This window comes from Arvicanthis niloticus, chromosome 9, assembly GCF_011762505.2.
Source record: "Arvicanthis niloticus isolate mArvNil1 chromosome 9, mArvNil1.pat.X, whole genome shotgun sequence".
In the NCBI taxonomy this organism is placed as follows: Eukaryota; Metazoa; Chordata; class Mammalia; order Rodentia; family Muridae; genus Arvicanthis; species Arvicanthis niloticus.
Genome location: NC_047666.1, coordinates 11,118,451 through 11,130,871, shown reverse-complemented (window position 1 = coordinate 11,130,871; position 12,421 = coordinate 11,118,451). Strand labels below are relative to the sequence as shown.

Below are 12,421 nucleotides of genomic sequence, written 5' to 3'. Positions count from 1 at the left end.
GTCTTGCTTTTAGGGTGTATTGGGGTATCCAGGGTTGCTGTGGTGGGAGAAATGGGTTCTGATGATGCCAGGCAGCCTTGGTTTCTATTGCTTATGTTCTTGTCCTTGCTTCTTGTCAACAGGTTATTTCTGGTGTTGTCAAGACTTGCTGTCTGACTGTGGCTTGTTCCTCCTGCAAGCCTGTGTGTCAGTACTCCTGGGAGACCAGTTCTTTCCAGGAGGATTTCGGGTATGGAGAGCTGTGGCACAGGATCAGCTCTGGGTACAAATGAAAACAAAAGGATTCTGTCTCATGCTGATCCTTGGTTTTTGTGTCTTGATGGCTCTGGAAAGGTTTCTCTTGGACCAGGAATTTGAGCAGAAGTGGTGGTCTTACCTGTGCTGACAAGTGTGTCAACACTCCTGGGAAACCATGTCTTACCTGGTGGGATTTGGGTAGGGAGAATTGTGGCACATGGTCAGCTTCAGATACAGATGGAAACTGGAAGATTCCTGTTAAGGATCAAAATGTTGAGGTCCAGTCTCAAACAACAAATAAACAAATGTAAATTCCATTCCACTGTAAGATGCTGGATTTGCATATAACCAGTGTAAAGCCTGGTGATTACTTGTAACAGTTTATACCTGGTTTAAAAATATCATGTTCCAGACTGGGTCTTGGACCCTAGCATTTGGAAGGCAGAGGCAGGAATATATCTGTGAATTCGAGACTAGCCTTGTCTACACAGTAAGCTCCTGCACTGTGGATTGTGTGGAGAGTCTAAAGACAAAAAAACAAGAAAAATCAGAGTCCAAAACAAATGCCTTGTAAAAACTTGTAATGCAGAGCTGTCTAAGGAACATCAGCATGGAAAACATCTGTATATATTCAGCATAGATGCAATTAAAGAATTGTTTTGGATTCTCTCTCACACACCCACCATTTCCACCCAACCCTTCTAGCATCCCTCTTCTCTGGGGCATCAGACTTCCACAGGACCAAGTCCATTTCATCCCACTTAGGCCAGAGAGTCAGTTTTTTGTTACATAAGTATCAGAGGCCAAGGACCAGCCCATGTGTATTGGGCCTAACAGGAGGTCTAATCTTCATTCCACCTTCACCCTTCAGTCACATACACAGTTGGAGGGTGTGAACAGGCCCTAGAGAGATTTACATACTAATGAGGTACCTGAAGGCCAGAGGTGGAGCCATTAAACATTCCTTCCCAGCCCCTCCCTCCTTCTCCCCTCCCCTTTTAACTCAGGTGGATCCTGGGTTTAAGGGGGTATGCATCCAGATCCATCCACTGTCAGCCATAACTGGTTTTGGAAACCCAAGGACTTCCTCGTGTGTTGGGGCAGCGCCACTGTGAGGAACCATGAGGAGCCAGGGAGAGGCTTTTAGTTAATGAGCAGGGGGCCCAACTTCCAGCTGGAGGAACCCAGAGCGTTCCCAGCCGACTACCCACAACATGGCAGGAGGAACCCTGGGATCCCCAGCCTTATGTTTTCCCTACACATGTGTGCTCTTTGGTTGGTGGCTTAGTTCCTGGTAGCCAGTGTATCTGGTTTTATGTGAAGGTCCTTTATCCACTTGGACTTGAGCTTTGTACAAGGGCATAAGAATGGGTTGATTTGCATTCTTCTACATTCTGACCTCCAGTTGATCCAGCACCATTTGTTGAAAATGCTGTCCTTTTTCCACTGGATGGTTTTAGCTCCTTTGTCAAAGATCAAGTGACCATAGGTGTGTGGGTTCATTTCTGGATCTTCAATTCTATTCCATTGATCTTCCTGTCTGTCTCTGTACCAATACCATGTAGTTTTTATCACTACTACTATGTAGTACAGTTTGAGGTCAGGGATATTGATTCCCCCGGAAGTTCTTTTATTGTTGAGAATGGTTCTCGCTATCCTGGGTTTTTTGTTATTCCAAATGAATTTGCAAATTGCTCTTTCTATCTCTATTAAGAATTGATTTGGAATTTTGTTAGGGATTGCATTGAACCTGTAGATTGCTTTTGGCAAGATGGCCATTTTTACTAAATTAATCCTGCCAATCCAGGAGCATGGGAGATCTTTCCATCTTCTGAGGTCTTCTTCAGTTTCTTTCTTCAGAGACTTGAAGTTCTTATCATATAGATCTTTCACTTGCTTGGTTAGATTCACTCTAAGATATTTTATATTATTTGTGAGTATCTGTTTATAAAATTTGTTTCATTATTTGCAGTATTTTTCCAAACAAGCCTAGATCTCTGTTTTGAGATGCCACAGAGTAAGAGAGAAATTGAGAGACTGAGTCTCAGTGAGCTGCAACCCCATGAGGTTTTTGTTCAGCCCTGGAGCACTGTGGGAGGAACCTTCATAGCTTGCTGACAGTAATAGTTTACATCATCATCAGCCTCCACAGGACTGATAGTGAAGGTAAAGTCTGTCCCAGACCCACTGCTACTGAACCTGGCAGGAACCCCAGATCTTCGGTTGGATGCACCAGAGATGAGGAGTTTGGGTGGCTGTCCTGGTTTCTGTTGGTACCAGTGCATATAACTATAGCTAGATGTACTGACACTTTCACTGGCCCTGCAGGAGATGGTGACCCTCTGCCCTAGAGATACAGCCAAAGAAGCTGGAGACTGGGTCAGCACAATGTCACCATTGGAACCTGGAATGACAAACACACAGACTATTGTTATATATGTGTAAAAACCTTCCCAGCAGAGGACTTTTTTTTTTTTTTTTTAAATTCAACAGTACTGTGGACATCATTATGAGAAACCAGGGAATCAAAGGGAATTGGGAAATTTAAAACCAATTACCAATAGCCCAATTATAATGATCCACACACATACCATGGCAAGAGAGGTTGCCTTTAAAGATGAACATGAACAAATATACAAATATACAAAGACAGATAACACACGTGTCTAAAGCATGGATCTAAAAATTAAGGTAGTATGACAAGAATTATGTTAATTTTTTCAGTGAATAAATTTTCTCTATTTTCTCTCAGATAATGCTTTCATCGGGTATGTAATTATAATGATCCAGAGGCATGGAACGTTATGATGGACACAGAGGTTGTTTCCAACACTTCTCTGTACTCTCACCTGGAACCGAGAGCAGCAGCACCCATAGGAACAGTGTGTCTGTCTCCATCTCTGAGAGCTGGAAGAGAGGATGCCTCTTAGGCTCCTGACAGCTGCCCTTAAGGGAGCCTGGGCTGTTATATAATGAGTCCATATGCAAATCTGCTCAGCAGAGTGTGCTGCTGCTCCAAGGGCACCTGCTCCTGTTTCACCCACTGGGAGTTTGTGTCAGCAGAAAATGTACTTGAGCAACACAGTGTCTTAAAAGACCATTCTAAATATGTTATTTTTGGAGACAGAATTTCTGTATTTATTCTGGGTTGTCTTGAAGCTCATTCTGTAGGCCAGATCCTCCTTCTCAGCCTCCCAAGTGCTGTGATTAAAAGTGGATACCACTACCACCCAGCTTTTCCTCTCTAGTCTGTTTGAGGTGTGATGCGGGGGTATACATTGTGGCTACACAATGTAAGTTATTTTAAAAACAACTTGATCCCTCAAAATGTGACACACCCAAAGAAAGCATTATCTGAGAAAATAGAGAAAAATTATTCACTGAAAAAATTAACATAATTCTTGTCAAACTACCTTATTTTTTAGATCCATGTTTTAGATCCATGTGTGTGATGTGTCTCTGTATGTTTGTAGACTTGTTCATGTTTATTTTTGAAGGCAACCTCCCTTGCCATGGTTTGTGTGTCGAGATCAGCAGACAACGTTGGGTGTGGATATGAGATAATGCCTGATGTTGTTCACGACTACTCATGAGATATTTCCTAGGCCAGGCTGTTGTGGGGATTCTCTTGTTTATTTTCATTTCTCATGTTTTTGTTCTTTATTGGATATTTTTTTCTTTGTTGAATATTTTATTTAGATTTCAGATGTGCTTTCCCCATTTCCCCTTTCTAGAGAACCCCTATCTTATTTCCTCTTTTTCTATTTGCTTTTATACTATTCTTTAAATGTTAATAAAAGTCTTTATCAGTCTGGTAATGCTCAATAACAAGATGCCCATACAATCAAAAGTGTAACTCAATACCCAACCTCGATATACCAACTACATTTGACTGGTGGAGACACAGAAACATCTGCCTCCATGTTCTCCCCTCTTGTCACCTAGCTCCTTTTCTCTTTCTCTTCCTCCTCTCCTTACTCTTCCTCTTCCTCTTCTTCCTCCCACCTTAGCTCCTCCTACATATCACCATTCCTGTTAAAATAAAGCTTTTCTCTTAAAATACAATTAGAGCATAACTATGCCAATTTTGGTCAGTAAGGTACAAGACAGACCCAAGTCCATCATTTTGTTGACTAACCAGAATCTCTGTAATCCCTCCTAACTAAAAGACTTAGTTCTGAACCTGGCTATTTTCCTTGGCTTTAGAATGAATGTCAGCTGAAAACCATCCTCTCAAATATTTTCTCTCAAAGTAAATAGCCAGTATTGGCTATGAGACTATAAGTCTTCAACCCCATCAGAAATGCAGAATGACTGAGTTAACTGAAATTATGGAAAGTACAAAACATCGCTTCTAAAATTTAGCCAATTTATAGAGACCGATGAACACCTAAACAGTTGCTATACTACAAAATGTTGGAGCATCTGATCTTCAGCCTTCTGGCCCAGTATCATCTGATAGACCTAGTGATGCAGAATTATTAGGGGCTGATTACTTTGTCTGGGCAGATATAGTCAGTCGACTATTCCCGAAAGTGTGTCCTTTTCTGGACAGTGAGTTGTCTGTAGATGAAAAGAGGCAATTCTTGCCTACTGGTTGTCTCACCACAACTGGAATAACTCCAAAGATGCTCTATTTCTTCTTAGAATCCAAGACAGAAGGCTGTCAGGAGCAGACAGGTCTCTAATCAAAATGAACATTAATACAGAAATATTTGTAATGTCAATTCTGTAGACTTCTGACATTTTGAAAACCAACTATTCATGTAAGGCAATCTGGACTGTTGTCTGTTAACTCCTCTCAACTATTTCTAAATAAAATATGAAAAACACCCTAACAATAAACTCAGAGCCATGAATTTGCTATAGGCCCTTGAATCACAGGCTAACCATCTCAAATCACTTAGAAAAGTTAAAGAAGGACTGGGCATTGTATTCCTAAATGTATTCCTAAATATAGTCACACTGCCTATGAGAGAAACAACAAAAATCTCACTTTTATATTTATAAGACGCTCATACCAATGAAAACCTTAAATTTGAAATCAAAGTAAATTTTATGCCATTTAAGAAATTATAACTTCATTTTAATAACAATTATACATATTTCTACCAATAAGGTATGGCTATGCAATAAATCCTAGCTAATCCTCCCTGTTCCAACAAAACCACTACTTTTCCCTAGAAAGACATCCCAATGTTAACCACCTCAGTCCCCAAGCCAAGGGAATAGGGGCGCCGGCTCTTCATTATCTTTTTCAAGCTGAATTTGGGCATTGAGATATTAGAAGAGGGGCAGGGGGGAAGTGTAAATTGATAAGCCTCTGATGCTGTGTCTTCACTGCATCCAGCTGGAATTTCAGGACATCAGAGGTTTGAGCAGGTCTGCTCAGCTCGTTTGATGAGTAGATACACCAAGGCTGTGTATTCTGCAATATACCATTCTCAAAACAAATTTCAGTATCAAGATAATTTTTTGTTTGAATTCTGGAATCTAGTTTTCATGTGGCCTGCCTGTGTCATATCTAATCCATATAATTGTGGGAGTTTTTATAAGGGTGTGTTCCCACCATTGTCCCATGTCAGCCTTCCTGCTCTCCAATTCACCAACACTAGGGAATCCAAACTTCCAGGCACCAAGGCCATCCACTTTCACTGATGCCTAAACCCTTACTCCATCCCCCCCTCCTCCAATTACTATGAGGGTGTGCTCCCACCATCCTTCCATTCCTGCCTCCCTCCTCTCAAAATTCACCAACACTAGGGAATCCAAATTTTTAGGCACCAAGGTGGTTCACTTCCACTGATGCCTGGCAAGACCACCCTCAACTACCTATACAGTTGGCGCCATTAGTCCCTCCCTTTGTGTTCTCTGGCTGGAGATTTTAGAATCACTATTGCAGCTTCTTTCTTAGGACTATTTGCTTGAAAAATTGGTTTCTAGTCGTTTACTCTAAGGTAAAGTCTGCCTTTGTCACTGAGGTGGGTATCTTGTATGCAGCAAAATGCTGGGTCCTGTTTATGTATCCAGTCCATTAGCCTATGTCTTTTAATTGGGGGAATTGAGTTCATTGATGTTAAGAGATATTAAGGAACAGTGATTGTTGCTTCCTGTTATTTATGTTATTAAAGTGGGATTTTTTTGTGAGGCTATCTTCTTTGGATTTGTTAGAAGAGGATTACTTTCTTGCTCTTTCTAGGGTATAATTTCCCTCCTTGTATTGGAGCTTTCCCACTATTATCCTTTGTAATGCTGGGTTTGTGGAAACATATTGTGTAAATTTTGTTTTGTTGTGGAATATATTGGTTTCTTCATCTATGGTAATTGAGGGTTTTGCTGGGTATAGTAGCCTGGGCTGGCATTTGTGTTCTCTTAGGGTCTGTATGACATCTGTTCAGCATCTTCTAGCTTTTATAGTATCTGGTGAGAAGTCTGGTGTAATTCTGATATGTCTGCATTTATATGTTACTTGGCCTTTCTCCCTTACTGCATTTAATATTGCTTGTTTGTTTGGTACACTTGGTGTTTTGATTATTATGTGACAGGACATATTTCTTTTCTGGTCTAGTCTATTTGGTGTTCTATAGGCATCTTATATGATTATGGGCATCTCGTTCTTTAGATTAGGGATTTTTTTCTTCTATAATTTAGTTGAAGATATTTATTGGCCCTTTAAGTTGGGAATCTTCACCCTTGTCTATACCTATTATCTTTAGGTTTGGTCTTCTCATTGTGTCCTGGATCTCCTGGATGTTTTGAGTTAGGAGCTTTTTGAAGTTTGCATTTTCTTTGACAGTTGTGTCTATATTTTCCATGGTATCTTCTGCACATGATATTCTCTCTTCTATTTCCTGTATTCCGTTGGTGATGCTTGCACCTATAACTCCTGATTTCTTTCCTAGGTTTTCTATCTCCAGGGTAGTCTCCCTTTGAGATTTCTTTAATGTTTCTACTTCCATTTTTAGATTCTGGATGCTTTTGTTTAATTCCTTCACCTGTCAGGCTGTATTTTGTTGCAATTATTTAAGGGGAATTTTTGTGTTTCCTCATTAAGGGCTTCTACCTGTTTACTTGTGTTCTGCTGTACTTCTTTAAGGGAATTATTTATGTCCTTCTTACTATCCTCTATCATCATCATTAGAAGTGATTTTAATTCTCAATCTTACTTTTTCAGTGTGATTACACAGTGTCCAGGGCTTGCTATGGTGTGAGAACTGGGTTCTAATGATGCCAAGTAATTTGGTTTCTGTTACTTATGTTCTTGAGCTTGGCTCTTGCCATTTGGTTAACTCTAGTCCTACCTGTACTCACTGTCTATGACTGGATCCAGGTAAGGGGCAGAAGGTCCCCCCTGAATTTCTTTAAGGGAGTTATTTATGTCCTTCTTAAAGTGTTCTATCATCATCATGAGATTTGATTTTAAATCAGTCTTGCTTTTAGGGTGTATTGGGGTTTCCAGGGTTTACTGTGTTGGGAGAACTGGGTTCTGAGTTCATGCCCTTGTTATATTTCCAGTATATTGCTTGTGCTGAGCTCTAGCTGCTCTGAGTGCAGTGTCTCCTCTAGGATGTCTCAGGATATGGTGTCTTCATGGGAGCAGACCATCTTAGTGTCTGCTGATCTGAGTGTAGTGGTTCCTCTAAGATGTCTCAGGATGTGGTGTCTTCACAGGAATAGACCAGCTATGTGTCTGCCCCATCCAAAAGGGCCAGGTAAGGGGCAGAAGAGGCCCCCCTGAATTTCTTTAAGGGAGTTATTTATGTCCTTCTTAAAGTCTTCTATCATCATCATGAGATTTGTTTTTAAATCAGTCTTGCTTTTAGGGTATATTGGGGTTTCCAGGGTTTACTGTGTTGGGAGAACTGGGTTCTGAGTTCATGCCCTTGTTTCTCACCATCTGCTTATCTCTGGTGTTGTCTGGACTTGCTGTCTCTGACGGTGGCTTGTTTCTCCTGTAAGCCTGTGTGTCAGTACTCCTGGGAGACCAGTTCTTTCAAGGAGGAATTCGGGTATGGAGTGTTGGGCCTTGGATGAGGTAACTCCATTTAACCTGCAACCTTCAATCATGTAGCACAGGTAGAGGTCTCCACCTCCAGAGATTTAAATATTAATGAGTTATCTAAAGGCCAGGGATGTAACTAAGTTTTGCCCTCCCCCTTTCTCCCTCCCTATAAAAGTCAGGCTCCCCTGGCTTTTGGTGGGGAGCGCTCATCATCTAGACCATCTAGACCCGCTCACCATGCCGTGAACAATAAAGCTTTGGAAAATCAGACTTCACGTGTCACTGGCCTGGGCCGTCTTTCACCTGCCACTAGATTGCCAGCTTTTGGAACCCTGGAACCTTGCCAATGCAGCCGCTGGCCCGCCCGCCGACAGCTGCATGAATGTGGGACCCTCTGGCAGTGTGGGAAGTGCGGCGAAACCTTGCTGCTGGCCTGGCTGCTTGGTCCCCACCACCCACCTACTCCCCGGGAGATTTTTCCCCACAATGGAGTTGACCACAGGGTCAACTCTGGGTTCAGATGAAAACATAAGGATTCTGTCACAGTCTGCTCCTTTATTCTTATGTCCTGATGGCTCTGGGCAGGTTTTTCTTGGGTCAGGAATTAGAGTAGAAGTGATGGTCTTACCTGTGCTCACACGTGTGTCAACACTCCTGGGAAACCATGTCTTACCTGGTGGAATTTGGGTAGGGAGAACTGTGGTACATGGTCAGCTTCAGGTGCAGATGGAAACCAAAAGCATCCTGTTAAGGATCAAGATGTTGAGGTCCAGTCTCAAAGAACAAATAAACAAATATAAATTCCATTCCACTGTAAGATGCTGGATTTGCATATAACCAGTGTGAAGCCTAATGTTTACTTGTAACAATTTTTAGGTGGTTTAAAAATATTATGTTTCAGACTGTGTCTTGGACCCTAGCACTTAGAAGGCAGAGGCAGAAGGATCTCTGTCAATTGGAGACTAGTCTTGTGCACAGTAAGCTCCTACACTGTGAACTTTGTGGAGACTCTAAAGATGAAAAAACAAGAGAAATCAAAGTCCAAAACAAATGCCTCATAAAAACTTGTAATGCAAAGCTGACGGAGGAATATCAGCAAGAAATATGTCTGTATGTACTCAGAATAGATGCAATTAAAGAATCTTTTTAGATTCTCCCTCACACACCCACCCATCATTTCCACCTAACCGTTCTAGCATCCCTCTTCTCTGGGGCATCAGATATCCACAGGACCAAGTCCATTTCATCCCTTTGAGGCCAGAAAGCCAGTCCTTCGTTACATATGTATCAGGGGCCATGGACCAGCCCATGAATGCTCTTTGGTTGGTGTCTTAGTTCCTGGCAGCTCTGACTGGTACAGTTAGTTGATTCTGTTCTTCCTATTGGTTTGCAATCCCCTTCAGCTCTTTCAGTCTTTCTCCTAAGGGAAGGGGGCAACATTTGAAATATAAATACATAAAGTAATTAATAAAAATACAATAAAATAGGTGAAGAAAATGAATAAAACAGTTCAAGTCCTGAAAATGTAAATAGAAGAAATAAAGAAAACACAAACTGAGAAAAAGTAGATTTTTTTGGAGCTGGGGTACTGTTCAGTGGGACGTGAGCACACAAGCATTCACACACATGTGTACACATACAAATCTTCAAATAGTTTTCATCTAAGGTTGGTTGAATTCCTGATGGGGTTCACACACTAATATAGAGGCCCAAGTCAATGCTCCCTCTGCTTGTCCCACAAATATGTGGATACCCACACAACTCTCTGAACATGGAGAGGTTGTGCTGATGCCTCCATTGAACCAAAATTCCCCAATATGTTCTAGTGTCTTTGGTATGGAAGGTAGTCAGCAGGCTATTAAAAGAGAAACATAAACACCAGTCCAGCCACAAACCCTTTGATCTATAAATCTATGCTCCCTGTAAGATGTGCTAGGGAATGGTGGCACAAAGCTTGTGGGAGTAACCAACCAATGTCTGATTTGATTTAAGGCTTGTTCTACAAGATTGAACCTATATATGACACTGCTTGGCTTACCAAGAACCAGAGACTAGATAGTCCAGAGAACTAGGGCAAAACCAAACAGTACTGCTCTTAAAAAGGTGACAATAGCATGACTGCTAATGATATTCTCTTAATAGCATAGATCAGTGCCTTTCATCAATCTTCAGAGAGGCTTCCTCCTTCAGCAGATGGGACAAACACAGAGACCTATGGGGAGGGAGAAAGAGAGAGGTATCTTAGAACATGCTGCTGCAAATGAGATGTCTCCATTAAATCCCTAAGTTATATTAGGCACAATAACAGCACAATGTCTGAAAATGATTATCTGTGTTTTATTTGTTTGGTGAATAGAAATAATTAGTAATTAAAAGTAACAATGTATCAGATGGTAAGAGGGCACCTTTATTGGAGAATTGTATTCATCAGACTGGTCTGTGAACTTGTCTGAGGGCATTTTCTCAATTACTACTTGATGTAAGAGGACCCAGTCCATTGTGGGTGTTGCCAACCCTAAGCATATGAGTCTGGGCTGTAGAAGAAAGGTAACTGAATGTGATCCCAGAGCAGCCTGTAAGCAGTTTTTCTTCATAGTCTCTACTTCACTTTCTGTTAAGTTGCTTTTGGTCAGTGTTTTACCCCAGCAACAGAAAGTAAACTAGAATAGAAACCAAATATGAAATAATCATAACTATTAAGGTCAGTAAACTAGGATCTGCAAGTTGTAGAAAAGGAAAGGAAAGAAATATACTTGGACAAAAAATAAAAAAACCCTAAATAGTCAGAAAACAAATACCTTCACGATAGCATGCCAAAAAATTGAACAGATATCTAACACTGGATATGGATTTATATTAATACCAAATATATAGACTAGATCAACAGGGCCATATTTTCACAAATGATCTGTGTTAAATGGTGCAGTGTCTTGGCCAAACACCCAAACACTGAGCCAGTTTTTTTTTTTTTTTTTTTTTTTTTTTTTTTTTTTTTTTTTTTTTTTTTTTAAAGCTAAGCAGTTTTTTTTTTAAGCTAAGCATAATTTATGACCCTGCAGTCTTCTTCTAGGTGTTTAACCATGAAAAACAAAACCCTATTTTTTATACAAAACCTGTACTTAAATGTATAAACATTCACTATTACTGAGACAGGGCCTTGCTGTGTAGCAGTGCCTGGCCTAGGGCCCACTATGTAGACTATCTCTGTCCCCAGTAATGCAGGGATTACAGGAATGTGCCACTATTCTGCACAAAATTATTACTAACAGGACCAAACTTGAAACAGTCACATGTCCTTGAACTAGTGATTAAAAAAGAAAGCTTAGGACTATCCAACAATCGAATAACACTAACACCAAACAGTATACTACCAACATCTAAAATGACATTGGTGACTCTCTTAGTGTGCTGTGCTGGGGAAATGAAGCTGGCCTCAAAGGCTGCACATTATCTGTGTGCTACAGTTTATGCTTAGAGTCTCAGCTACCTTGGATACTAAGGCACAGACAAGAAAATTGTTAAATTTGAAGTCAGCCTGGGCAAGTGGAGAGACGCTTTTCTTAAAACCAACCAACCAACCAACTAACCAACCAACCAACCAACCAACCAACCAGCCAACCAGTAAAAATAAAACCCCCAAGTATAGCTACATAGTATAGGTTCTAGCCATAAAACTTTCAGAAAAAGCAAACTCTAGAATAATGAAAGACTCTGAAGCTGACATGGAAATGTTATGAATTATATTTTGAATACAGTTTTAAATATACAGTGATGTATTTTCCCAAACATATAGAATTATATACTTTACAAGGTGGCTTATTTAGGGCTGGAGGTGCATACCTTTAACCCCAACTCTTGGTAAACTTAGAAAGTAGAATGAAAATTTGAGGCCGGCATGGCTTACAAATTAATTTGAATACTGTCTCTGTGTCCTTTGGTTAGTCTGGCTAAGGTTTTATCTATCTTGTTGATTTTCTCAATCAGCTCTTGGTTTTGTTGATATTTTGTATAGTTCTTTCTGTTTCTACTTGGTTGATTTCAGCCCTGAGTTTGATTATTTTCTGCCATCTACTCCTCTTAGGTATATTAGCTTCTTTTTGTTCTAGTGCTTCCAGTTGTTCTGTCAAGTTGTTAGTGTATGCTCTCTCCAGTTTCTTTTTGTAGGCACATAGAGCTATGAGT

The 12,421-nt window shown here is 40.6% G+C and overlaps 1 gene segment (V, D, J or C); it reads right to left on the bottom strand.

Annotated features, from left to right (window-relative positions):
• LOC117715468 (immunoglobulin kappa constant-like) overlaps positions 1-12,421 on the bottom strand; it is a 473,681-nt gene that overhangs the window by 306,659 nt on the left and 154,601 nt on the right.